The sequence below is a fragment of the Ictidomys tridecemlineatus genome, chromosome Y (genome assembly GCF_052094955.1).
Source record: "Ictidomys tridecemlineatus isolate mIctTri1 chromosome Y, mIctTri1.hap1, whole genome shotgun sequence".
NCBI classification, from domain to species: Eukaryota; Metazoa; Chordata; class Mammalia; order Rodentia; family Sciuridae; genus Ictidomys; species Ictidomys tridecemlineatus.
Window position 1 is genome coordinate 18,475,489 of NC_135494.1, and position 24,300 is coordinate 18,499,788.

Consider the following 24,300-nt stretch of genomic DNA (forward strand, 5'->3'; position numbering starts at 1 on the left):
AAAGCTGCCTGGCAAGAAATGATAAAAGAAGTCCTTTAAAGATAAGGACCATGATCCCGGCCAGAAAGAAACTTACATAAAAAAGAAAAACTACTTAAGTTTTCTTGGATAAGTTTGTTCAGAACAAAATTAACAAATGTCCTAGATGAGAACTGTATACGTACATGTGAGATGACAGTGTGACGCGGGGTGGCAGAAGCACCAGGAATGCTTTGTTGCTGTGAGGTACTGACACCAGTCTCGACCCGGCAGTGTCATCCGAAAGTGGACCTGGGTTAGTTATCAGTATACACTGCAACCACTAAAAAAGGTTTTTAAAAAGAAGTATAACAGGTGTGCTGAGAAATGTGAGTAGATGGAATCAAAAGGCAGGAAAAGAAGAGACAGACAAAAACAGGCACAAAGAACCAGGGCAATTACACAGAACGGTACCAAGCACAGCAGATACTATTTCAACTGGATCAATAATCACATTATACGTCAGGGGCCTAAACGTACCAATTATCAGAGATTATCAGAGGGGTTCAAAAAACAGGTTCCAACCCTTTGGTGTCTAGAAGTCCACTTAAAATATACAGTAGTGCCCCCACCCAGGGATACATCCCGAGACTCCCAGTGGATGCCTGAGCTGCAGATGGCACTGAGCCCTATATACACTGTTTCCCCCTATATCTACATTCTTATGACTGTTATAAATTAGGCACAGGAGGAGATTGACAATGGTAACTAATAGTAAAATAGAATAATTTTAACATAATTCAATAAACTTCCCACCATCGCTCCCCTTAAGCTTTAAGTAAAATCAGGGGTATGTGAGCGTCAGCACTGATACTGCAACAGTCCATCTGATAACCAAGATGGCTACCAAGGGTGAGTAACAGGCAGGGAGCATATACAGTGTTGACACACTGGACAAAGGGACAATTCATACCTCAGGGGGACAGTGCGATACTTCATAGCATTACACACAATGAAATATAATTTAAAACTTAGGAAATTTTTTTATTTCTGGAATTTTCCACTTAACAGTTTGGGACTGCAGTTGACCACAAGTACCTGAAACCTTGGCGAGCTGAACCATGGATAGGAGGGGACCACCGTAGATTAAGAGTGAAGTGTTGAAGAGGAAAACACGGGGCCAACTCTAGTGAAGGAAAGCAGTAGTCACTGTATGAAGCTCAGACGATATTAACTACGTGCAAGGAAAACTGCCAATCATATAGAGGGACACCACCTGAATGATGATGGGACAGTTCTCCAAGATGTACCATACTCAGGGAGCACGCACTGCATGGCAGAACATTAAAATACTTGAGAACTGAGAGAAGAGGTGGGTGACGCCATGACCAAAGGTGGAGACGGGACCAGCCTGCTGCCAGAAGTGGACAGACCCTGAAGGGGAACACCAGGAGGACAAAGTTAAGCTCAACAGAACACAGCACAGTGCGCTGACAGGATGTGCACAGGTGTTCAGAGGGCTTGCACTTAGTGCGGTCGAGGAACGGCGGGTGTGAACTTCCCAGGCTTCTCTTTGGGGCCGCCTGTTCCTTGTTCCCCTTCTCCTCTTTTCCTGCCTTCTCTTGGATTGAGGGTTTTTTGAGTATGTTCTGTGGTGCGGGGGATGGAACCCATAGCTTCCCACATCGATGCAAGCAATCTACCACTGAGCTGGGTCCCAAGCCTTTTTTTTTTCGCCCCCAAGAAAACCATTTCTTTAAAAGCTTTAAAAACAAATAATGCTATTTTGCAAATATGACTTTGCTTAACGAGGGCCACCAACTTACAGCACTGTGATGTCAGGAACACAGAGTGTGCAGGGAAACTAACTAATGCTGCTACAGTTGGGAGATTAGCTGCTGTTGCTGACTGAAGTGTGGGTGATACACATTGGGACTTGTGACCCATCAGATCAGCGTAGTTAATGGTCACCCAACTCCCTGCACAGGCTTGGGTCTGATCACATATTCTGCCTGGATAGATATTTCAGCCTCTTTTGTATATAAAAGACACACACATTCTCTCTCTCTCTCTCTCTCTCTCTCTCTCTCTCTCTCTCTCTCTCTCTCTCTCTCACACACACACACACACACACACACACTCTCTCTCTCTCTCTCTCTCTCACACACACACACACACACACACACACACACTCACACATACATGTATGTCCTGTCATACAAACATGTAAAATTGTCTGCAAGGGCACACATTAAATAAACAAGTATTACGCGCCTCAGGCAATCCTATTCACTATAAATACATACACTTTTTTTGCATTTTTTTTTGTACCAAATTTCTACATTATCTAGCAACTTGCAAAAGAAAAGTTTCTTTTTTTCTGATACAAAATGTCTCTAAAGACTCGTTATGTTTGGACTTTAATCAAAAAATATGTATAATCAACAAATCAAGAGCATTGTATGTTTGCCCAGCCCTTTCTGAGACAGGGTCCTGCTAAGTTGCTGAGGCTGCACTTGAACTTGGGAAACTCCTGCACAGCCTCCTGAGCAGCTAGGATTACAGGCGTGTGCCACTGCACCAGCACAATGAGTTATTTTTAAGATTGCACCTCATTCTCTTTGCTGGCTTAATAGCTACAGCTCTGTGTCACGCTAGTGACTCCTTTACAATAGGGTTTAAGTGCACATCTTTACCTTAACCAGTCCACCTTCAAATGACCCCTTGAGAGAACCAAGTGACAGCATATTTCCAGGACTCCTGTCTGGTCTCAGTGTTGTTATCATACATTGCACATCTACATGTGTAAAAAAAATGTTGGCATTAATTGTGCTTTAACTACTCTATTGTCTTAAAGACAATAAACTGGGGGACTCTGACAAGGGCCTACCTGGGTAGGCAGAGGATTAGAGGAGGATGGGGGCAGAGAAAGTATTCAAAGAAACAGGAAATGATGATCTGCCCACGGAGAAGGAACATGGTGGGTCACACCCCTTACAGGGGCCTGTGTCCACAATACTAAAGCATCTTTACAACTCAATGATAAAAACACAAATAACTCAATTTTTCAAATGGGCAAAAAGAGGTGAAGAGACATTTCTCCAGACACCACACAAGCGTGTCAAGCGTGTGACAAGAGGTTCCTGCTGCTGGCACTTGATGTGCAAGTTGGAACAATGAGGCACTTCCTGCCACCAGGGCAGCCTGGGCCCTGCTGGAGGTGGCAGGAGGTCACCTCCCAGGGATGGGTCAGCCCGAACGGGCGTCGGGCACAGCCACCACAGCCCTTCATGTCCCTGTGCACATTACCCCTGGGTGGGTCTTTTCCTGTCTCCCTGCTCCATTTGCTTTTGCTGGTTTCATGGAGTATTTAAAGTAGTCTCGAACTGAGGTCAGTACATAATGTCCCTGTCACACTGCCTGGCACGGATCACGTGACCAATAAATCAAAACTAGAATTATTTATTTGTAAATAAAGAAGGTTGAAATTACCTCAAAAAAGAAAAAAGAGGTGACACAGCAAGATGTGACGGGGGAGTCCCAGGCGCCTAGGGCAGCAAACACGGTGTTGCAGTGGGGGAGCCAGGTGGCAGGAAGGTCAGGTGGAGGCCCTCTTGAGACCTGACCAAATAGAGCACTTCATTCCCTGTGCAGCCTTCACCTCTTCCCAGTCCAGCCTGATGTCAGGGACCTCCTCTTCTGGCTCAGGATCCTTCCTCAAGGCCCCCCGGGGGGAGGCGACCAGGATGGGCAGGGGGCCACATTCCTCCTGGAATTCCACCACATGGAGACCCTTCTTGTAGGCCAGCTGTTGGTGGGTTTCCTGGGCAAGACCAAAGTGAGAACAGCAGTTAGGTCTCCGAGGGTCCCTGTGGCTATAGGAGTGAGAGGCAACACCACAGGGGTGGGGTAAGGGTGGGAGTGCAGAACCCACCAGAGAGCTTGGGGGAAAGAGCAGTGCCAGCTGATTCTGGGTGGTTAAACCACAGTGGCTGTCACAGGGGGATGCCTCAGACCACCTTCCCACCCCAAACTGGGGTACGCCAGGCCTCGCCTTCCAAACTCCCTAAACACAGGCCTGCTGGGCCAAGCACCAAGCCTGAACCTGGTGGAGCCCTGAGATCTAACAACCAAATCACAGGAGGTCCAGGGGGGAAAGGACATCAAGGACCCCACGGGTGCTCAACCCAGGAAACACTATGGGACTTCTTCAACATAACAGCAGCAATGGGGGAAGAGAGAGGGACAGACCAAGAGAGACTTAAAAGACATAGGAGAAACTTTAGAATTGCTGACATCTTCTCAACTGGATTGAATCAAATCAACGGGATTGAATTAAAAACTGTGTAAAAAAAATGTTTTTAAATCGGACGAATGGATAGATTTGAATGAACAGATTCGATACTTGATAATACTGAGTCATGATATTTAGGAATGGTAAGGGTACCATGACATTTTTTTTCCCCAGTGCTGGGGATCAAACCTGGGCCTTAAGTGTTCCTAGCAAGTGCTCTACCATAGAAGTAAACGGATCCTTTAGATCCTCTAAAGGATCAGAATCAGAAACCACTTCTCAGGTTTCTGATTCTAATCCTTTAGAAATACACTGAAATATTTACCAATGAAATAAAATGGGACCTGAGATTTGGTTCAAAATGACTCGGTGAGGTGATGTTGAGAAACAAGATTAGCTCTGGTTGGGCAGCAGAGCCCTGGGGTCACTGCAGCAGGGGCCGTGGGAGCCCCTAGGAGACCCTCAGCACCTTGGTCTGCAGCACAGCCAGACCTGCTCAAACCCCAGGGAAGGTTACCTGGCGGGAGAGCCCATGGAAGAGGCCCCGGGTGAGGTTGAGCATGTTGACGGACCCAGAGACCTTGGCATACATGTCCTTGATGCCAATGAGCCGGCAGATGGTAATGATGGCCCTGTGGCAGCGCAGGCCATATCCTAGGAGACAGGAAATGGACTGAGCACCTGCCAGCATGCTGTCTTTCGTGTGGCTCTGGGTTTAGGGAATGACATTTTGGCTTCACCACCCCCAGCTGGTGTGACTTCTAGGACGACATTTATTCAATGGTATGTACAAATATTAAACAGAACATCTACCTTAAACGTAGTGGGGGGGAAACCAGGATATTACTTAGATTAAAACTTAAGTGCCTGAAAACTCTTGGCCCTCTGCCCAGGCCAGCTCCTGTGTCCATGCCTGGTTACCATCAAGGGAGACGCCTGTCCTCACCCTCCTAGACCACTCAGCTGCCCTGGCAGCGACACCACTTCCCTCTCCTGGGAACACCTTCTGGCCTAAGTGGCAGCGTCTCCTGAATTGGTGGCTCCTGGAGTGCTTTCTCACCTTCCTGATGGCCTTCAGTGCTGGGGTGGTCTCCTCCCCTCTAGCCACGTACCCTGCTCTTGGCCACTGGCAATCCCTCCTCCAGAAGAGCTTCAAAAACACAAACCAGGGCTGGGGCTATAGAGCAGAGTGCTTGCCCGGCATGTGTGAGGCACTGGGTTTGATCCTCAGCAAATCAAGGCTCCGGGGCACAACCTCTCACTGGCCATTGCTCTCTGAATTAAACAAAGACATCTGCAGGATCTTTCCCCCACAATATCATTATCTCACACACACACACACACACACACACACACACACACACACACACACACACACACCGTGCCTGACCCCACTTACTGCACTGTCCTCACATGGCCTGTGCACGAGGGCACACTGCACCTGGGGCACGCACCAGCCTGGAACGTTCTCCCACACCTGCCCCTCTGCTCCTCTTCCTTCAGGATCTCACTCACACTGCCCCTGCTCAGAGGCCACCTCTGGCCACCCTGATGAAGGTGGCCCTCCTCCTCCTCTTGACAGCACTGAGGAAGGCACAAGGCAGTAGCTCAGTTGCTTAGGGCCTCACTAAGTTGCTGAGGCTGGCCTGGAACTTGCAATCCTCCTATCTCAGCCTTCTGAGTGTCACCGGGATTACAGGTGTGCACCACTGCGCCCAGCTCCTGACCTGAACTCCTGAGATTTAAAAAACTACAGTCAAATGAAACAGGTTCTTACTACAGAACTGCAAGCAAAATGCAAATCCAAATGTTTAAGAATTCTGCACCAAGAGTGCACTGGGTGTGACTGTCCCCATAACCAACACTGCCTGTGGCCTGTCCACAAGACAAGAAAGGCCATTTCTGCTCACCCAGTGCCTCAATGAATAGAGATCATAGAAGTTCAACAGTACTCAATGGTGAGGGGCTGGGGGAGCTCCGTGACAGCGTGTGCTTCACAGGTGTGGGGCTCTGGTTTAATCCCCAGCACCAAATAACAAGCCTAACACCAGGACACTTGTAGAGGAACAGCACGTGACTGGCAGGAAGGAACACCGTCCAGCTGGGTAAAGGCTCCAGGAGGAACCACATGCCCACTCATCCAACTGGACCACCTCCACCTGCTCGGCCTGCCTCAGCCACTCCGGGAACAGGCCTGGGCCTGTGCAGCCTGACCTTGGCTTCTTCCCCAGGAGCCTTGCCTTCCTCAGCCAAATTCAGGCCTTCCATCTGTCACTCTCAGGATGAGTTCAAGGAGAGGCGAACAACCCCAGGGGGGAGGGTGGGACTGTGGTGCTTTCTCTGCTTTATGTTCAACAGAGAGTCAGAGCTTTCCAGTTACCTCTGGGCTGTTTCTTCATCTTGATGTGTGTGTCCTCTTATATCTCCAGGAGATGTCATGGAATACTGGGGGGTAAAGCAGACACAGGAGGGTCAGGCATGTGGCTTTAATGTCTGCAAAAGCCACAGAGCACTGGGTGCTGACCTAAGCAGCCAGCCCACAGGACACACAGATGCTGACCCCACTCATTCTCCTGCCACCCCCTGAGGCCAGGCTGTTTCCTCATTTTGCACATTTGTAAGAATGCAGTCAGAGCAACACAAAGACACCCATTGGGCATGTCACAGACACACCAGGACAAAGTGGCATTCTGCAAATCTTACAAGAAAAGACCCACACTCACTTGTATGGTCTTCATATCGCTCTATGTAATGCAAATAGCGCATGGCTTTGTTCTTTGCCTGAAGAAAGGAAGGAACAAATTCTCCTAAATCTCTCGCTGGGTTTCAAAACTATTTTATAAAGTATTTTATTATAAAAAATTCCACCTATGCACCTTAAAAGATAAGGACTTAGCCACAATATCATTATCACACATACACTGACGATTCCTTCGTGATACGTGACTGTGTGCCTGCAGTGCCCCCATGTGAACACAGAGCTTTTCATCTTCTATTAAATGTTAACAAAGAAAAACATGCACGTACTTTCCTGAAAGCATCCACCCGCTCAGTGGCCTTCCCAATGGCAAAACCTTCAAAAGAAAAAGCAAAACTTATGAAAAGGAAAGCTACTCTGACCCAGCCCGTGCCTCTCCCCAGCTCCCAGTTTGGGCTCTACAGCATTTCACGCCCTTCTTTCAACTGCCCACAGAACACCTGCTCTGTACAACCAGCCATGAAGAAAGCCAGAGATGTGCTCATCTGTTCTGAGGCATTCGACAGACTTGACATTTAGATACATAACATTACCTTTTATAAATCTCTAATAAAATGAAATATACTCAATTTTTAAAATTAAGTATGCTCTATATTTATAAAAGGCAAATGTTTTGGGGCACTTGTGCAAAGAGATTAAAATGACAAGAAGGGATAGGGGAAAAATAAATTGTTATAGAGTAAAACTGATTTCAGTAGAATTTCAATTTTAACTAACCAGAAAAATAAGCCTAATAGTTTCCAATTTGTAAATGCTTTACCCTAAGAAATGAGGTCTATCACAAGTTGCAGAAATGCTTCCATTATTTGCTGCCACCATTTATTATTTAATTTGAAAAAATTACTTTGTTTTAAAATTATACACAGGAAAATAAAATAGGCAAGACATCTGAGGCCTGGGATGAAAAGGGCTTGAATTCCAGTTCCTAGTTTAAACAGAACAAAGTAAACCATGGAAGTCCTAGAGGGAAATATGAGTGGACTTACTTATAATCTTCAAAAGGAGACTTTCTAAGCAAAACACAAACCAGAAGTGACCTAGGACTAATAAATTTGCTATGTTAAGGTTTGAAACTTCTGTGGATTTTAAAGCTTCGATGTGGAAAAAAATTCAAAACTAAGTCAAAATATGATAAGACAAAAAAGGCTCATGTCCTTAACTTACAAGAAGCTAATCCCAATCAATAAAGACAAGAAAACCACCCAATTAAAAAAATAGGCAAAGCACCTGAACTGACAGATGTCCAAAGGGAAAGTGCAACGGCCAATGAACATGCAAAATGGCGTCGGCACTCTCCTAACTTAGAAAGTACAGGTGTAAACTGGGAGAGACGTTTCAGGGATCATACTGACAATCAGTAAAGTCTGATACTACTCAGGGCAAGGATGGGTGGTACAGAGGGACATAAACTGATGCAACCTTTGAGGAGGAGATCTGGCAATACTTGACATTTACACCCAGTGCGGCAGCAATTTCAAGACATTTCTCCTATTTCTATATTTCCAAAAGTTCAACAAACTCCATGTACAAAAACGTCAATGTTATTGTTGTTGTTTATAAAAAATGATACAAATTTGGAAACAATAGGGATTGGGTCAAAAATCATGTCTATGCACACACTGGAACACTATGAAACCAATACCAGAAATCTGCTTATGCTAACAGAAGACCTCTGAGGGCAAAACCAAGCAAGAAGAACAAGGTGCAAATTCATGGCTATAATAAGATCTCTGCTAAGCTTTTTATAAAAAGGTAAAGGGAGGTAACATGGACACAAAATTTCAGAAAAGATATTTTTGAAAAGAGACAACAGTAACTGCTAACCATGGTCTCTTACAGCAACGCACTATCATGTATTTTGCTTTTGCTTTGAAATTTTCAAAAGGAAGCAACAAACAGTTTTTCAGTTCTATGTGAACACATTTCAAAAACAAGATGTTCAGTAGGGAAACTTTAAAAGTCTAAAGAAGAAAATTTAAATGACTGACAAACCTGCTAACCCAAGTGAACACTTATCAGTCAGTGTACAGTCTTCTAGTTTTTTTCCTTGCATATAAATGACTTTAAAAAAAATCATGATTACATGACAAATTTTTAACCAAAATTACTTATTGTGTAAGTAATTTTTCACAATTCTTTAATGGCTATAGAATATTACTTTGGAGGCCTGTGGTTGTGGCTCAGAGGGAGAGCACTCGCCTGGCATGCGTGAGGCACTGGGTTTAATCCTTAGCACCACATAAAAAATAAAGATCTTGTGTCCACCTATAACTAAAAATAAATATTAAAACAAAGAATATTATATTGGACAGCTATCCTGTAACCAGGCCCGATTGAACTTGTTCTAATTTTTCACTATTATGCACCATACAATAGTGTCTTAAGCCCTTTAAAATACCCAGTCCTCAGATGTAGGCCTTAAGAGCTTTTCTTTCTTTCTCTGAGAAGCTTCGTGGTTTACCACCAGGTTTGTGAGCCCAGACCTCTAGGCGGCTCTATTAGTAGAAAAAGTGAGACTGGCAGCAGGGCCCTGGCTTCCAGCCGGGCAGCCAGGCCTCTTTGTGTCCAGCGTCACCCCACTCACCTGCAGCTCCCTGCCCATTCCCCACAGCCACCAGGACATGGAGTGATCTCTTCCTTCCCTCTTTGGCTGTCATATTGAAAACATTTCTGACCTAAAAGACAAAATGCTTCATCAATAGGACAGCTGAAGAAAACTCTGAGGTAGAGGACGAGGACCTGCTGGCTCAGCCACACAAGGCTTAGTGCAGGACCCAGCACCTCCTCCAGTCTGTAGGCACAAAAGCAAACTTCCCAAACAAACCCTCCCTCTGGAGCATTTCAGGAACATAATGGAAATAAGACTTTCTCTTCCTATTTCATTGGGTTATTAGGAGAGTTAACTAAGATAATCTTTAAAGGAATTTACAACTACACAACTCAATATACCCCATCTTAATAAATGTACACAGGAAAGAAAACACTATGAATTAAACTTTGAAATAGTTTAACACTGACTATAAGACAAATTCCAGTATCAAAGGTACTAAAATATCTTAGAAATGATGAAATGCAACGTAAGGAAAAAACTTCGCAGGACTGGATTGCTATGTTAAGGATCAGGCTTAAACAAGAATACAGAATTTGGAAACACCTATTCATTATAAACTTCAGGAAAATCTCCCATTTTTTCAGCCTATTTTAAAGGCCAGGAATTATGAAACTATTAACTAAACTGCTTAAATGACAGTTGTCCCCTTTCCTTCCTAGGAAGAAGTTTAAGGAAAAGGGAGGCTGAGGCCACACTTTTGAATGATCTTATAGGAAACAACCTACATATGAAAGACTCTTTCAGTGGGATTAACTTTCAAAAGCTATGAACTGGGGTGTGTGTAGGGGCACACGCCTGTAATCCATGTGACTCAGGAGACTGAAGCAGGAAGAAGGCAAAGTCAAAGCCAGCCTGGGCAACTTAGCGAGACCCTTCTCAAAATAAAAAGTAAAAAGGGCTGGGGATGTGGTTTGGTGGCAGAGTGTTTGCCTAGCAATGCACAAAGCCCTGGGTTCAATCTCTAGAATTGGGGTGTGGGGAATAACACACAATGGGATACCAACATAAAATACTTATAAACATATTTTAAAAATTCCATAATATAACTGATATTGAAGAAATAATATACATATTCAGAGAGGCTTTGTCACAAATTTGATATATAAATTATTCCACAATTTAGGGAGGTACTGGGAATTGAACTCAGGGCACTTGACCACTGAGCCACATCCCCATCCCTTTTTTGTATTTTATTTAGAGACAGGGTCTCACTGAGTTGCTTAGGGCCTTGCTTTTGCTGAGGCTGTGGAACTCACCATCCTCCCTCCTTAGCCTCTCAAACTACTGGGATTTCAGTTGTGCACCACCGCGCCCGGCTCTGTTCCACATTATTAAACACTGATTAAATGCACAGTGCCAGCTCCAAGGAACACTGGCCATCAGAGAACCACCCTGGAAGGGTGGTTCAAGCACACCTGATACAGGATCTGTGAGCAGCCCAGAGACCACTGCCCTAGTCAAACTGCACACGGGCCATAACCTGAGGCTTTCTGCCCCTGCCCCTGCTCCTCCCAACCTGTTCTCTGATTGTGTCCTAGATACAACTGGTGTACAGCTCCACAAGAGGCCACCAGATAGCACACTCTAGCTCCAGGAAGAAGGAACTTAACATAATCTCCAAATTCTGCTCCTGAATTTGCCCCTCACAAACCTCAATTTCATAGTCCCCACAAACCAAGGCAGCAGTGGGGACCACCAACATGAAGGAACTGAACTTCAAATTGTGTTAATTCCTCCCTGAACTTGAGTCTGTGTCCGAGAGATCACTGTGACCACAGCTCTGCTCAGCTCCTCCTGCCCACCCGACCCCGGCAACCTCTCCAGAGGACCCTGGGAGTTGGCTCGGCAGGCCTACCTCGAGTATCCTGGTATCAAAGTCCTCATAGGTCTCTACAAGGAGAGAAGAAAAAGCACACAGATAAGAGCATCCAAGCTGCTCACGTGTGATAGCCTTTCCCAGGTGCCCTCAGACTTCTAATGGGAAGAACCTGAACTCTCTGGTGCCGCTCTCCAGGCTGCACCCCAGTTCCCATCATCCACGGGGACTGCCTGGCCTGACTTCAGGAGCTCAGCCACGGCTCTCTGACCGCAGCCTCCCCCTCTCCAGCTCCCTGCTGCCGGCTCCCGAGGCACAGGTTCCTGGAGCGCCGACACCTCCAGAGCCTTCCTCGCTGCTTTCCCATCTGGTCTCCTGGGGTCTTCACAGCCTCTCTCACCAAAGTCCCTCAAAGACACCAAAGTCCCTCACTCCTCATAGATCTCGCCAATGTCCTCAATCCCTACACTTTTGTCTCTACCGCCCTCTCCAGGCCAGAACCCACGCAGCTGTCTGGTCACAAGTGGCCTGCTGCTGCTGCCGGGAGAGATCAGAGCCTGGCCTACGCTCACCACTCTCAACTGCGGGTCTGACCCGCTCGCGAACTCCCGGCTCCTCAGCTTTCAGTTCTCTTAATTCAGCCTCTGCTCACCACCACAGCTGTTTCCAACACTCCCCAATTCTCTTGCTTTTACTTATTACAGAAAATCTCAATTACATAATAAAATAGGAGAGCAGAATAAAAGCTTCTGTACCCAGCAGTCGGCTTTGAAAGCGGTCAGCTCAAGAGTCAATCTTCTTTCCTGGACACTGCCAGGGTCCCACCCACTGGGTGATAGTGAAGCCAGTGCCAAGTGCCACCTTCTCATCAAGAAATATTCTGGTGGCCATGTTCACCAATGCCACTATCTGGCTTGATGACTCCTCACCAAAGCTACCAGATACCAGGTGACCTCCCCGCCTTTCCACCCCCATTGCACAGGCTCACCCAAACCTGCACCCTGCCCCTGCTGGCTAACAGCAGCCTGTCTGTCTAAACTCTGGATCTGGTTACTGGGGACTTGGCTCGTGGGCAGGTCCTCTCCCTCCCAGACCTCCACCCTCCTGCACGCTCGCCCCATCCTCTCCAGCCCAACCGTTCCTCTACCTTGAGCCAAACTCCTGTTTGCTTCCTCCTCTCCCACTCACAGGCAAGAGCAAGATTTTCAGGTGAATCTGCCTTTGTGGGGAGGGGGAGGCTTTGTTTTCTAATTCAGCCTAAGTGTCGTCAGTTTTTGTTTCATGTTTGCTTTTACGAAGGCTTAGTGACAGCTCTCTGGGGTCTCTCAACTCTGCTGTTAAACAGCACTCCAAGACTGAGGCCACGTGTTTGGGAAATGCTGTGCCCTACAGATCTATAATGCACACCACCATGTCTAAGGCGCTTGCTAAGGCACTGGGACCCAGGGCTTTCCATCCTGTTGGAGGAACACTTCCTGGTTACAGGCCTCTAGTGTCCCACAAATGCAACCAGGATAACAATGTGGAAAGTTAGTCAAAGAGGTCAAATTCTTTTTTCAGAAAGGGTAATCTAAACAGACAAGTAAACAATAAAATTATTTTCAGAAACACTGTAGGACGATACGTCCTCTACCAAAGGCAAGCAAACCAGGCCTCCACTACCTCCACTGGGACCAGGGTCCGGGGGACCGACACTGAGGCCACCCCATGTGTTCCCGCTCCAGCCTCGCTCCCGCTTCACTTTCATCCTCCGCTTCCAGTCCCACTCTTCCCTCTGCTGGAGCATGTCAGCCGCCACCTGCTCCTGCTCCTCCTTGCTCCTCTGGGCAATGGTCTGCACGGCTCCATTTCTCATGAGAGGGGCATTCAGACCCGGCCACAAGAAGCCGGAGCGTCCTGAAGGGTAAAGATTATAGGTAAGTAACAACTTCTAAAAGGTGCTCACTCTTCATGTTGCTAAGATGCCAGGGAACGCGTATACAGACACCAGCACAGTATTGTGGAGTTGGAGCTGATGCGATCACTTGGCAGGTGACCTGGCACTGTCACAGTTTTATGCACATCTACCCTACAGGCATGTGACCGCATTTTCACTTTTACCAAGAGAAACACTCGTGAGGCCTGTGAGCGCTAAGATGTCTGCTGAAAAACGACCTGTAACGCAGGTCGGCAACAGAGTCGGCAACAGAGGAACGGCTGAACGCACAGCCAGCAGGTGCCATATCCTGCACAAAATCAAAAGCCGTTGCTCTCGGGCTGGGGATGTGGCTCTCAAGCAGTAGTGCGCTTGCCTGGCATGCGCGCGGCGCGGGGTTTAATCCTCAGCACCACATACAAATAAAGATGTTGTGTCCACCAAAAACTAAAAAATAAAATATTAATTTCTCTCTCTCTCTCTTAAAAAAAAACAAAACAAAACAAAAAAAAACGATGCTCTCCAGGTTCTGATGTGGAATGATTTCTAAGACATGTTATTATTATTACTTTTGGTTCTGGAAATTGAACCCAGTGGCGTTCTACCACTGAGCCACATCTTTAACCCTTTTTATATATTTTGAGACAGGGTCTCACTAAATTCTTGAGGCGGGCCTTGAAACTTGTCATCCTCCTGCCTCAGCTTCCCCAGTCGCTGGGGTTAAGGGGTTTGCCACCATGTCCAGCCCTGAGACCTCTTATTGGGTTTAAAAAAAAAAAAAGCAGATTATACAATTGCATGTACCATATAGTATAATTATCTTTTTCTTTTCTTTTCTTTTTAAAGACTATTTCTTTTAGGGAATTGATACAAAAGCGCACACCAGCACACACAAAAACAACTGAAGGAAATACCAATATGAGACCAGTGGCCCCTCAGGGGAGACAATGGGAATGTGGACGGCAGGAAGGACATCAGGGGCTTTTAGTTTTCTCTACACTCTGCGTTTTTACTGAGAAGGTATGCATACGATTTTTATACTTTGAAAAAATAAATTATAGCCAGACACAGTGGTGCATGTGAGCAGTCCCAGCTAGGTGGGAGGCTGAGACAGGAGGGAGGTTTTAACCTGCAAGTTCAAGACCAGCCTGGCAAGACCAGATGGCAAGACCTGTCTCAAAAATAATAATAATAATAATAATAATAATAATAATAATAATAATAATTATTATTATTATTAACATTATTAAAAATAAATAACAAATGCTTAAAAACTAAAACAAGATACAAGTAGTAAAAGCACCCAAGCAGATGTGCAATCTTAGAAGTGCAGCACAAGGTGCTTCCTTTATTTCTGAAAGGTTGTTAGTATCAAAAGCGATGAGTCTGCACAACAGTAAAAATAAGCCAATTCAAGTTCACCTATCCTATTTTTGCTTTCAAAAGCACAAGTATAAACAATCACATCAGCACGTGAAGGACCAAGGCCAAGTGCGGCCCACCAGCTGATTTGTAAATAAAGTTTTACCGGAACACAGCTGGGCCTGTCCAACCATGTGCTGTGCAGGGCAGATTCTCTGTGACAGCAGCCCAGTTGAGTAGCGGCAACAGGCCCTGTGAATACAGATCTGCTCTTGGTCACTGTCTTCTCTGGGCAGGCGAAGCCTGCCAGCTCTCTGCGAGCTCCACCTGCCTGCACTGGGCTGTGTGCAGCACAGGACCTATCACAGCTGTGCCCCATGGAGTACGTAACACTCTGGGGCAGCTGGTAAGCCCCCTGGTTGGACTCTAAACCATGGATTCTTATGCACTTAATGAGAATGTTTCCAGTTTGCCAAATATCCATAAAATCTGGGGAAAACACTTTAAAAGCACATAGACTCTTTTTAGAACAAAGTTTGCCGTTGGGCCCCCCCCCAGGCCTCCCTCAGATCCAGCTTGCTTCCTATTTCTCCCCTTCCCAAGATCATCAGTTTCCCACCCCAATTTCAGGACCAAATCTGAAAACTGTCAAAACAACCAAACACGTTTACCTTCACCAATGACCTGACCCCTGTTCAGATCCTTCCTTCTCTTTTTTTTTTGCTTCTTTTGCCTCTTCCTTTTCTTGCCCCAGCACCAGTCTCTGCTAAAGCACCTTTCCAGAGCTCATCTGCTGTCACTGTAAGGAAACGGGGTTTTTAAAAACTCTGTAGTTGTAAAGCAAAGATCTACACTCTCCTAAGAATAAGAAAGGCCAGAAAGCCCAGCTTCATCCATGTCACTGAGGTAATGAAAATAAAATAAAATCATACAGTGAACATAAAACATGATTACATTTGGAAAACACAAGAGGAGACAATTCCACTTTGTTTCTACAAAAGATGGCTAACATTAAATCCCAGTAAGTCCCTGACCAGTAAGTAGACTTGCTTCCCTGATGTCTGCCAATCACAACTCAGGTCTCAGTAGTGACGTCTCTTGAACTTCTCCAAATGATATGTCCTAGCAAAGGCCCAGCTAAAAACAGTAAGGGCCTTCTTGGTGTGACTCTAAATCAGCAGGGTATCTGGGGCACAATTCAATACTTCTAGGCCTTGGGTGCCCCAAATGAGGGGCTCAGATAAACTAGTGCTCTCCAAATACAGCTGTAGCACATGAGATAATTCTAGTTGCATTTTTAGTTGAATAATCACTAAAATGTTAATTCGTTTATGACAGAAGAAAAATTAAGATAGGAAGGCACCCCTACTTTCCTGTTGCAGGAAGTGGAAGTGTGTGCCAGTCTACCTACATTTAGTGAAGAAGCTGTAGGGTCTGTACTGCTGGCCTGACCGGCTGGTGGGAGGAGAGATACAGCACTGTGTCTGTAGCACATGACTCAAGCTGGTGAAGTGTCGGCTGTCTCTGGTTCCCTGCAGTGACAAAGGGCCTACAGAGAGATGAAACAAAACCAAGTTAGATGCTCCCTGGCTGTGGAGCTGCCAGCACCAAATAACTGTGACTTGATGAAAATAAGTCACTAAAAATTCTAATCTTTTAAGAATCATATTTTGAGGACAATTGTTATTTAAAAAATAAAACCAAACTTTTAGGAATGAAAGCCACCTAAATGCCCATCCTAGAGAGGTCATGGTTCATTTCCACAGTGGATGTCCCAGTCTCAAGAAAGCTCTGTACAGCCAGGGTTTCTGCCCTGCATTATCCAGCCCAAGCTCCTGGGCTGCTCTGGGCAAATGGCGCCATCTGCTGTATGCAGCTGGGCAGTGGACAGATGAGGAAAGACCTTCAAGTGAAACTGTTCAGAAGAACAAGACTCAATGTGTAGAGGGTACCCTGCCCTTTATGTTCAAAACACAGGGAAGCAGGGAAGGCATGCTGTAGACAACTCCAGAAGATCACGCAAGAAACTGAGGAGCGGCTGCCTCTGTGGAAGAAAACAGGGGCATTTAAGGCTGGATGTGAAAGACCCGCATTTTTGTATTTTGAGGGATTTTTTTTTTTTTTAACCACATGCATCTATTACTTGAGAAAAGGTTTTAGAACAGCCATGTCTGAGAGGAAGCCATCTGACCAGTCCCAGGGATGGTGGTTTCACGTGAGGAAGAAGGCAGAGGTGACAGGAACAGGTGGTGATGAAGGAGTGGGACAGTGCTGGCAAGATCAGTGCATGCACAGATTCTTGAGCTCTGTGCTTCACTAAAGAAGTGACAGGATTCAAACAGCCCTGGAGGGAAAGTGGTCTTTAGGGTATTGGCTTGATAAACACAAAACAAAAACCTGACAACAGCTGTTTTCAAGTCTGAGTGAAGCCATGCAGAGGACAGTAACTGCAGATTCATCAGCAGCATCAACCATGACTCACAGGACCAGAGAAAGAAAGCGGGTAAGGACAGGGAGAGTGACATCTAAGGGTGGTAGGAAGCCATTGAAATAGTTCCACTGAATACAGAGACCCAAACACAAAGGGATAATCTTTGATTACTGGACAGCACTTAATAAGACCATTTTGTTTCAAATGTAGGCCTATGAGATACATTTGCCAATGCCACAAGGAACTGGATGACTGGATGAGATTTCAACATTAATTTCGATTCCAGATGATTTGCTCACCTGTGGGGAGGGAGATCTCACCTAGCACACAGATGTCCTCTAGACCTGTAGCCCACCTGATGAACTACCAAATAAAATGTAGCCAGAAAACATTGGGTCTTCATTTTTTTTTGAAGTTGTTGATGGATCTTTATTTATTTATATGTGGTGCTGAGGATCAAACCTAGTGCCTCACATGCTAGGCAAGCACTCTGCTACTGAGCTACAACCCCAGCCCTGGGTCTTCATTGTTTAACAAACCAGAACTTTATCATTACAAATCTCATTCTGCTATACACAGCCTTTCTTGTAAACACCTTCATCTTCAACACATATCTAATATTAAAACATTTCATCTTGCTCTGTTCAGCATTATAATCTTTAATGTAGTTCAAGAAGTGTAAAAATTATTAACAGATTTTTTTTGAAAGACTGAAATATCACTCATAGCTAATAATGTACCCAGCCTAAAAGAAACCAACTATCAAAAATAAAAAGAAATCAACTTTAGAATTTAGAAATAGCCACTTGTTTTTTGTTTGTTTGTTTTAATGGGAGGCAGGGAAGAACTGGGGATTGAACCCAGGGCTTTGTACACATTAGAAATAGTCACTTTTTCTGGGTGCATGGCACATGGCTGTAATCCCAGTGACTCAGGAGACTGAGGCAAAGGATTGCAAGTTCGAAGCCAGCCTTAGCAACTTAGCAAGAACCTGTTTCAAAATAAAACATAGGTCTGGGGATATAGCTCAGTTGCTAGAGTGCTTGCCTTGCATGCACAAGGCGCTGGATTCAATCCCCAGCACCATCAAAACAAATAAACAAAGAAAAAATATATCAAAAGGGCTGGTTATGTGGCTTAGTGATAGGGTGCCCCTCAGTTCAATCCTCAGTACCACCAAAACAACAGTCAATTTTCATGCACACTTGTATAAATGGTTTTGCTTACATTGTGTTACCATTTTTTTTTAATATTTTATTTACATTTTAGTTTTCGGCAGACACAACATCTTTGTTTGTATGTGGTGCTGAGGATTGAACCCGGGCCGCACCCATGCCAGGGGAGTGCTACTGCTTGAGCCACATCCCCAGCCCCGTGTTATGATTTTTTAAAGAAGAAAGTTCAGTAGTTCAGGCTGAGTCACATTCTGAAGCTCACTTACAGATCACAATCCACCTCACTTATCAACTCTGTTCTGATCCTTTGAGTTCTTATTAAGTTTAGGTCATGAGACCCCAGACTCAGGAAGCAACAACCCTGCAGGTGCAGCCTAAAGTGGGATAGGCCACAACCCCTCAGGTGGGGACGGAGAGGCCCCCAGGGTTCTACCTCAGCACACATCACGTTCTACACCAAGAACTCCTTCCTTCTCACTTGGGTCTCTTCTAGGAAAACTGGTTGGTGAGAGATTTTAGAAAATTTATTACTATGTTTCTGACTGATTTGTTGCAGCATTTAGAAAAATAGAGTGATAAGGAAAGCAATCAACTTCTTAAAAGTCAGGCAATTATGAATTTCAGGAAAAAATGTAACAGTAGAATACTACCTAGCTCAGCTCTGAATGTGCACAGAATTTAATAACAAAAACAATGCCCAGAGATTCAGTCCAAACTGTGCTTCTACCTATACTGGAAGAAAGTAAGGGTAAGGATAGATTGTTACATCTCCAATTAGCATAACAATGTTGTTTAAAGAAGACTGAATGTATTTAGAAATATAACCAGAGGAAGGTGAAAGAATTAGTTTCCCTAGATGATGGGAAGGAGCAGAAAAGGACTAGGAATGAAAGCTCTGAGCCTTTTAAGACCTTTTGGAAACTCAATTTTTTTTTTTTTTACTTCCAGTGTGGAGCTGGGGATTCAATTGCGGGCCTTGGGCACCCTAGGCAAGGCTCAACCTCTGAGCTGCACCCCCAGCCTGAAAGTTAATATTTTAAGGAACAGCACAGCAACCTGCAGTGAGGATAGCTATCCCTATCAGGCCTACACCGGCTCAGGTCAGGGCAGTGCCTGGCACATGTTAAGGGGTAAATAAACTGTTTATAAATCAGTGAGTGAATCAACCAAGCAACAAATCAAACTGGTTGATTCACAGTGGGTGTGACAGGTCGTAGGAAATCTGCCATTAGGGAGAAAGCCCTGTCAGCTGGACTTCTCCCAGGATCTCCAAGGCATCTCACAGGTGGGTCTCCAAGAGGAAAAGGCAGGAGACCCACAGGGAAGCCCAGCACTCAGGAGTCCCAGAAGCTCAAGGTGAAAGGGCCAGGTTTCCTCGCACAGCAAGGTTGGCCTGGACTTCCCAGAAGGCAGCTGAAGAGAGGCCCTGCACTATGTCAAGGAAGTCTGTGTCCACAGGAGGGGGCATCACAGCAGCCAGAAAGCTCTGGGACCAGCCCTGCTTCACTAGCTGTGTGATTTCTTTCATTCTTTTTTTGGGGAAGGTACTGGGCATTGAATTCAGGGGTATTTAACCACTGAGCCCCATCCCTAGTCCTTTTTATTTTTATTTTAAGACGGAGCTGGCCTTGAACTTGCAACCTCCTGCCTCAGCCTCCGAAGTCACTGGGATTACAGGTGTGCACTACTGTGCCTGGCCTGGCTGCATGATCTTGAACAAGTCACTTGGCTTCTCAGAGATTCACCTTATCATCTCTAAAATGCAAATAAGCTCATGAAAGCCAGTATCAGGGCTGAACAAGTTGACATGTTTCAAGCCTAGTGCACAATACCTACTCCAAAATGGCAACCATTATTTTTCAAAGCCTTGAACTACAACAACTGCAGTCATAAAAAATTTGAAAAATACTCAAGACTGTACAATACCATCATCAAGGACATGCCTTGTCCATTCACATTTTCAAATCTACAGAAACTCTTATTAAATCTTATGAGAACAGATACTTCCCCAATGAATCTCACCATTGCTGAAAGTGGTCTTCAGCGCCAAAACAGAAGCTGTTGGAAAGGTGTTCAGGGAAAGCTGCCTGCACCAGAAATGACCTGTCAATTAAAAATAAGTAAATAAATATTTTTTGGTTCCAGTGCTGGGGTTGAACCCAGGGCCCGGAGCCTGCACGCACGTGCTTCACCACTGAGCCACATCCCCTCTTCGTTTTTTGAGACAGGGTCTCTCTAAGTTGCCCAGACTGGTTTCCAACTTGCAATTCTCCTGTCTCAGGCTCCCAAGTTGCTGGGATTACAGTTGAAGGCCTCTGCACTCAGCAAAAAGTCGAGTTGTTTTGTGGTGTGGGCAATAGAACCCAGAGCATCACATATGCTGGGCAAGTGCTTTACCACTGAGCTATGTCCACAGGCCTCCAACAAGAATAAATAAATAAATAAATTTTAAAGATACATTCCTACATGAAGAGGGACATTTAAAATAATAAGGTGAGCCACCTACTGTGGCACAAACCCGCAACCCCAGATACCAAGGAGGCTAAGGCAGGGGAAGTGCAAATTCAGGCTAAGGCAGGGGAAGTGCAAATTCAGGCTAAGGCAGGGGAAGTGCAAACTCAGGTCTCAAGATATAAAGGGCTGAGGATGTGGCTCTGTAAAGCACAATAGGGTGCAATGCCCAGTACCCCAAAAATAAATAAAACAGTAACATTCACAAAATAATACCATCTACAGAATTAAAGAACTAAGAGAAGTGGACGAGTGATTTCCAGGCTTAGTGACCACTGGCCAAGTAGCTGCCATCATGCTGCACCTTCTCTTCACCCTCCCATCAACCAGGCTTCATGCTTGGCAGTCACCTTAAAAATCCCTCTGCCGTGGGCCACACCTCTGCTGTGGTCCTGTTGCCACTTCTTTGTTCAGGCCTTAGCATCACTCAGACACAGGTTCAAGGTTTTTTAATGGGTCTCCCACCTCTCCCCTTGTATTTACCACCTTTCTACAGTAAGAGGCTTCATCAATTAACAGCCCTGACATGTCCTTCCCTGGTTTCCTGCTGCCAAGTTACAAATTCTGGGCACAGCCTGCAGGACTGCCACATGGCCCCAGGCTTCCACACCAGCCTCCTGCTGCCCCTGCCCCACCCTCCCCATAGCCATCCAAACACACAGTTAGTCTTGAATTCGCTCTCATACACTTTTGTATATGAGATCCTGAATCCACCAGATCCTGGAGGCTCAGCAGCTCTTGTGAAACCTCCACCCTCTGGAGCCCCCACAGCACCAGGCTGACTGTACCTCCCTGTGCAACCCTTCATACAGTGTGGTTCTCCAGAACACACTTAGACAGCATTTGTGGGCAACTGGTTTTTGGCAGAGGGACCATGACCATTCAATAGGGGAAAAGGAATGTGTTCAATAAGTGGTGTTGGAATAACAGGGTGTCAACCCATAGAAGAATGAAGTTGGAGCCCTACCTCACACCTTATGTACAACTTAATTCAAAATGGACTAAAGACCTGAAGGTAAGAGCTAAAACTATAAAACTCCTAGAAGAAAAACAGAGGTAAATTATCATGACCTCGGGTCTAGCAATGTTTCTGAAACATAACTCCAAAAGTACAAGTGATAAAAAGAAAAAAAAAGAAAAAACCCATAAACCAGACTTCACCAAAATTTAAAACCTGTGTTTCGGGGATGGGGATAAAGCTCAGCTCAGCGGTAGAAGAACCAGCATGCCTGGGTTCAGTCTCTAGCACTACAAAAACAAATAAACAAAAACCTTGTATGCCTCAAAAAAACACTATCAAGCCAGACTTGGTGGTGCATGCCTACATTCCCAGCAGCTCTAGGGGCTGAGGCAGGAGGATTGTTGAGTTCAAAGCCAGCCTTAGCAAAGCCCTAAGCAACTCAGTGAGACCCTGTCTCTACAAATATATATATAAACAAGGGTTGGAAATGTGTCTCAGTGATTAGGCACCCCTGGGATCAATCCTCAGTACAAAAAAAAAAAAAAACACCCACAAACTATTAAGAAAGTTAAAAAACAACATATGGAATAAAATTCTGCAAATCATACATCTGATTAGACACCTTTAGAACTCCTTACAATTCAATAATAAAATGAAAACCCAATTTTAAGAGAGCCAAAACACTTGAACAGACATTTCTCAAAAAAACATGTAAAAATGGCTAATAAGCACATGAAAATACATTCATTATCCATCAGGAAATTGCAAATCAAAATTTCAAATTAATACCATTTCATACTCACTAGGATGGCTATAATCAAAAGAACAGATAATAAGAAATGTTGCTAAAGAAAAATCAAAACCCTCACTGTACCCTCAGGTACTTCGAAAACATTCTGGCCATCCCTCAAGTGTGGAATTACCATTTTATCCAGCAACTCCATTCCCAGGCACATACTCAAGAGAAAAGTAAATAGACACACATGTAAAAACATGGCATGCTGATGTTTACAGCAACATTAGGCATAATAGCCAAAAGATGGAAAACAACTCAAGTGTCCCTCAACTGATGAGCAGATAAAGTGTGGTGATGGACACATTACAATTCATCCTCAAGAAATTCAGGATGACATATGTTACAATAAGGATGAATCTTGATGACCTTGCACTAAATAAGCCAGCCATGTATGCGGTTCTACTTATATGAAATGAAATGTCTAGAACAGGAGAGCTAAGAAGAGTGGAAAATAGATCATTGGTGGCTACAGCTAAAAAGCTTCCTTCTTGGAGTGATAAAAATGTTCTAATTAGATTATAATGATAAATGCACAGGTTTGTGCAAATATTGTGCACTTCAAATAGATGAACTGTATGGTATGTGAATTATAGTTCAATAAAGCTGAAAAAAAAATAGTTATACACAAGAAGACAAAAAAGGGGGGGGCGGGGAAACACACTTTGGTGTCAGGAATTTTGGGTGCAAAAACCTATGTCCCTTGCTCAATCTGCGTGGCTCCCTCCACCACCTGTATAAAGAGTGTAATAACAGAATCTACTCCATAAAGGGACTGGGAAGGCAGTGAGGGAAAACGCATGAACAGAGGAAGACAGTGGTTGGCACACAGTTTAGACTCATGAAGGAAGACAGCCTTGAAATAGTAGGAGATGGGGGAAGAAAAATAAAAGAGAAGAGACAATCATAAAGACAAAAGAAAAGAATATTAAGGTCAGATTTTCTGCCAAGATTGCTGGTGAAATTTTTTGCTACAAAATGAGTTACCAAAAAAAAAAAAAAATGAACCTTGAGGGTTTTAGGGGGCTTTGAGTTCCAGAATTAGAAATACTGAACTGTGGACTTAAAAACAAAATAGGGCAGAGAAGGCAGGTGGCGGCCACGCAGCGGCCCTGGAGCCAACCTTAGGCAACACAGCAGCAGGGCGCCTTCCTAGGGTGCACACAACCCACCAGGGCCCGGGGGGACAGGAAAGGCGACACTGCGGGCTGATGTCCGAGTCATCCGTCTCTGCACGGAGGCCACCGGCCAGCTGGAATTAAGCTGACGGAGGCCAGTGCTCTCCGAATCCACCTGGACAACCACCATCACCTTCAGAGCCCCGCGGGCGCCTCTCAGCCCCGAACCCGATGGGCATCACCATGTGACCCCGGGGGTCGCGCCTGCCCGCCGGGAAAGCAAGGCTCACCAATTCCCTCCTATTCACCTAAAGGAACCGACAAGAACCGACTGCACTTCAGGGTCACGATACAGCGAAGCGCCCCGACGCCCAGAGAGGTAGGAACGCGCGCAAGGTCACCCAGCGGTCCCGGGCTGGATGGGAGAGCCGCGGGACGCTGCTCACTTCCCTCCGCCCGGACTCCCGCAGGCCCTGGCGACCCCCGGCTCCCGCGCCTCCTTCCCGCGCTCACTGGTCCACACACCGCACAGCGCAGGCAGGCGGCCCGCAGCGCGCACCGCCGCCGCCATGCTGAAGTGCGAGCGGCGCCTCCTCC

At 45.5% G+C, this 24,300-nt stretch overlaps 1 pseudogene across 1 annotated transcript; it reads right to left on the minus strand.

Annotated features, from left to right (window-relative positions):
* Window positions 1-976: 976 nt before the first annotated feature.
* Window positions 977-24,289, minus strand: LOC144372080 (small ribosomal subunit protein uS5m-like; annotated as a pseudogene). Its single transcript, XR_013432130.1, has 13 exons — window positions 24,217-24,289; window positions 20,343-20,423; window positions 16,126-16,263; window positions 15,386-15,513; window positions 13,100-13,333; window positions 11,477-11,511; window positions 9,595-9,685; window positions 7,280-7,326; window positions 6,976-7,033; window positions 6,633-6,697; window positions 4,770-4,906; window positions 3,451-3,781; window positions 977-2,755 (listed from the first exon to the last, which is right to left on the minus strand). The product of XR_013432130.1 is annotated as a small ribosomal subunit protein uS5m-like (transcript).
* Window positions 24,290-24,300: the final 11 nt, after the last annotated feature.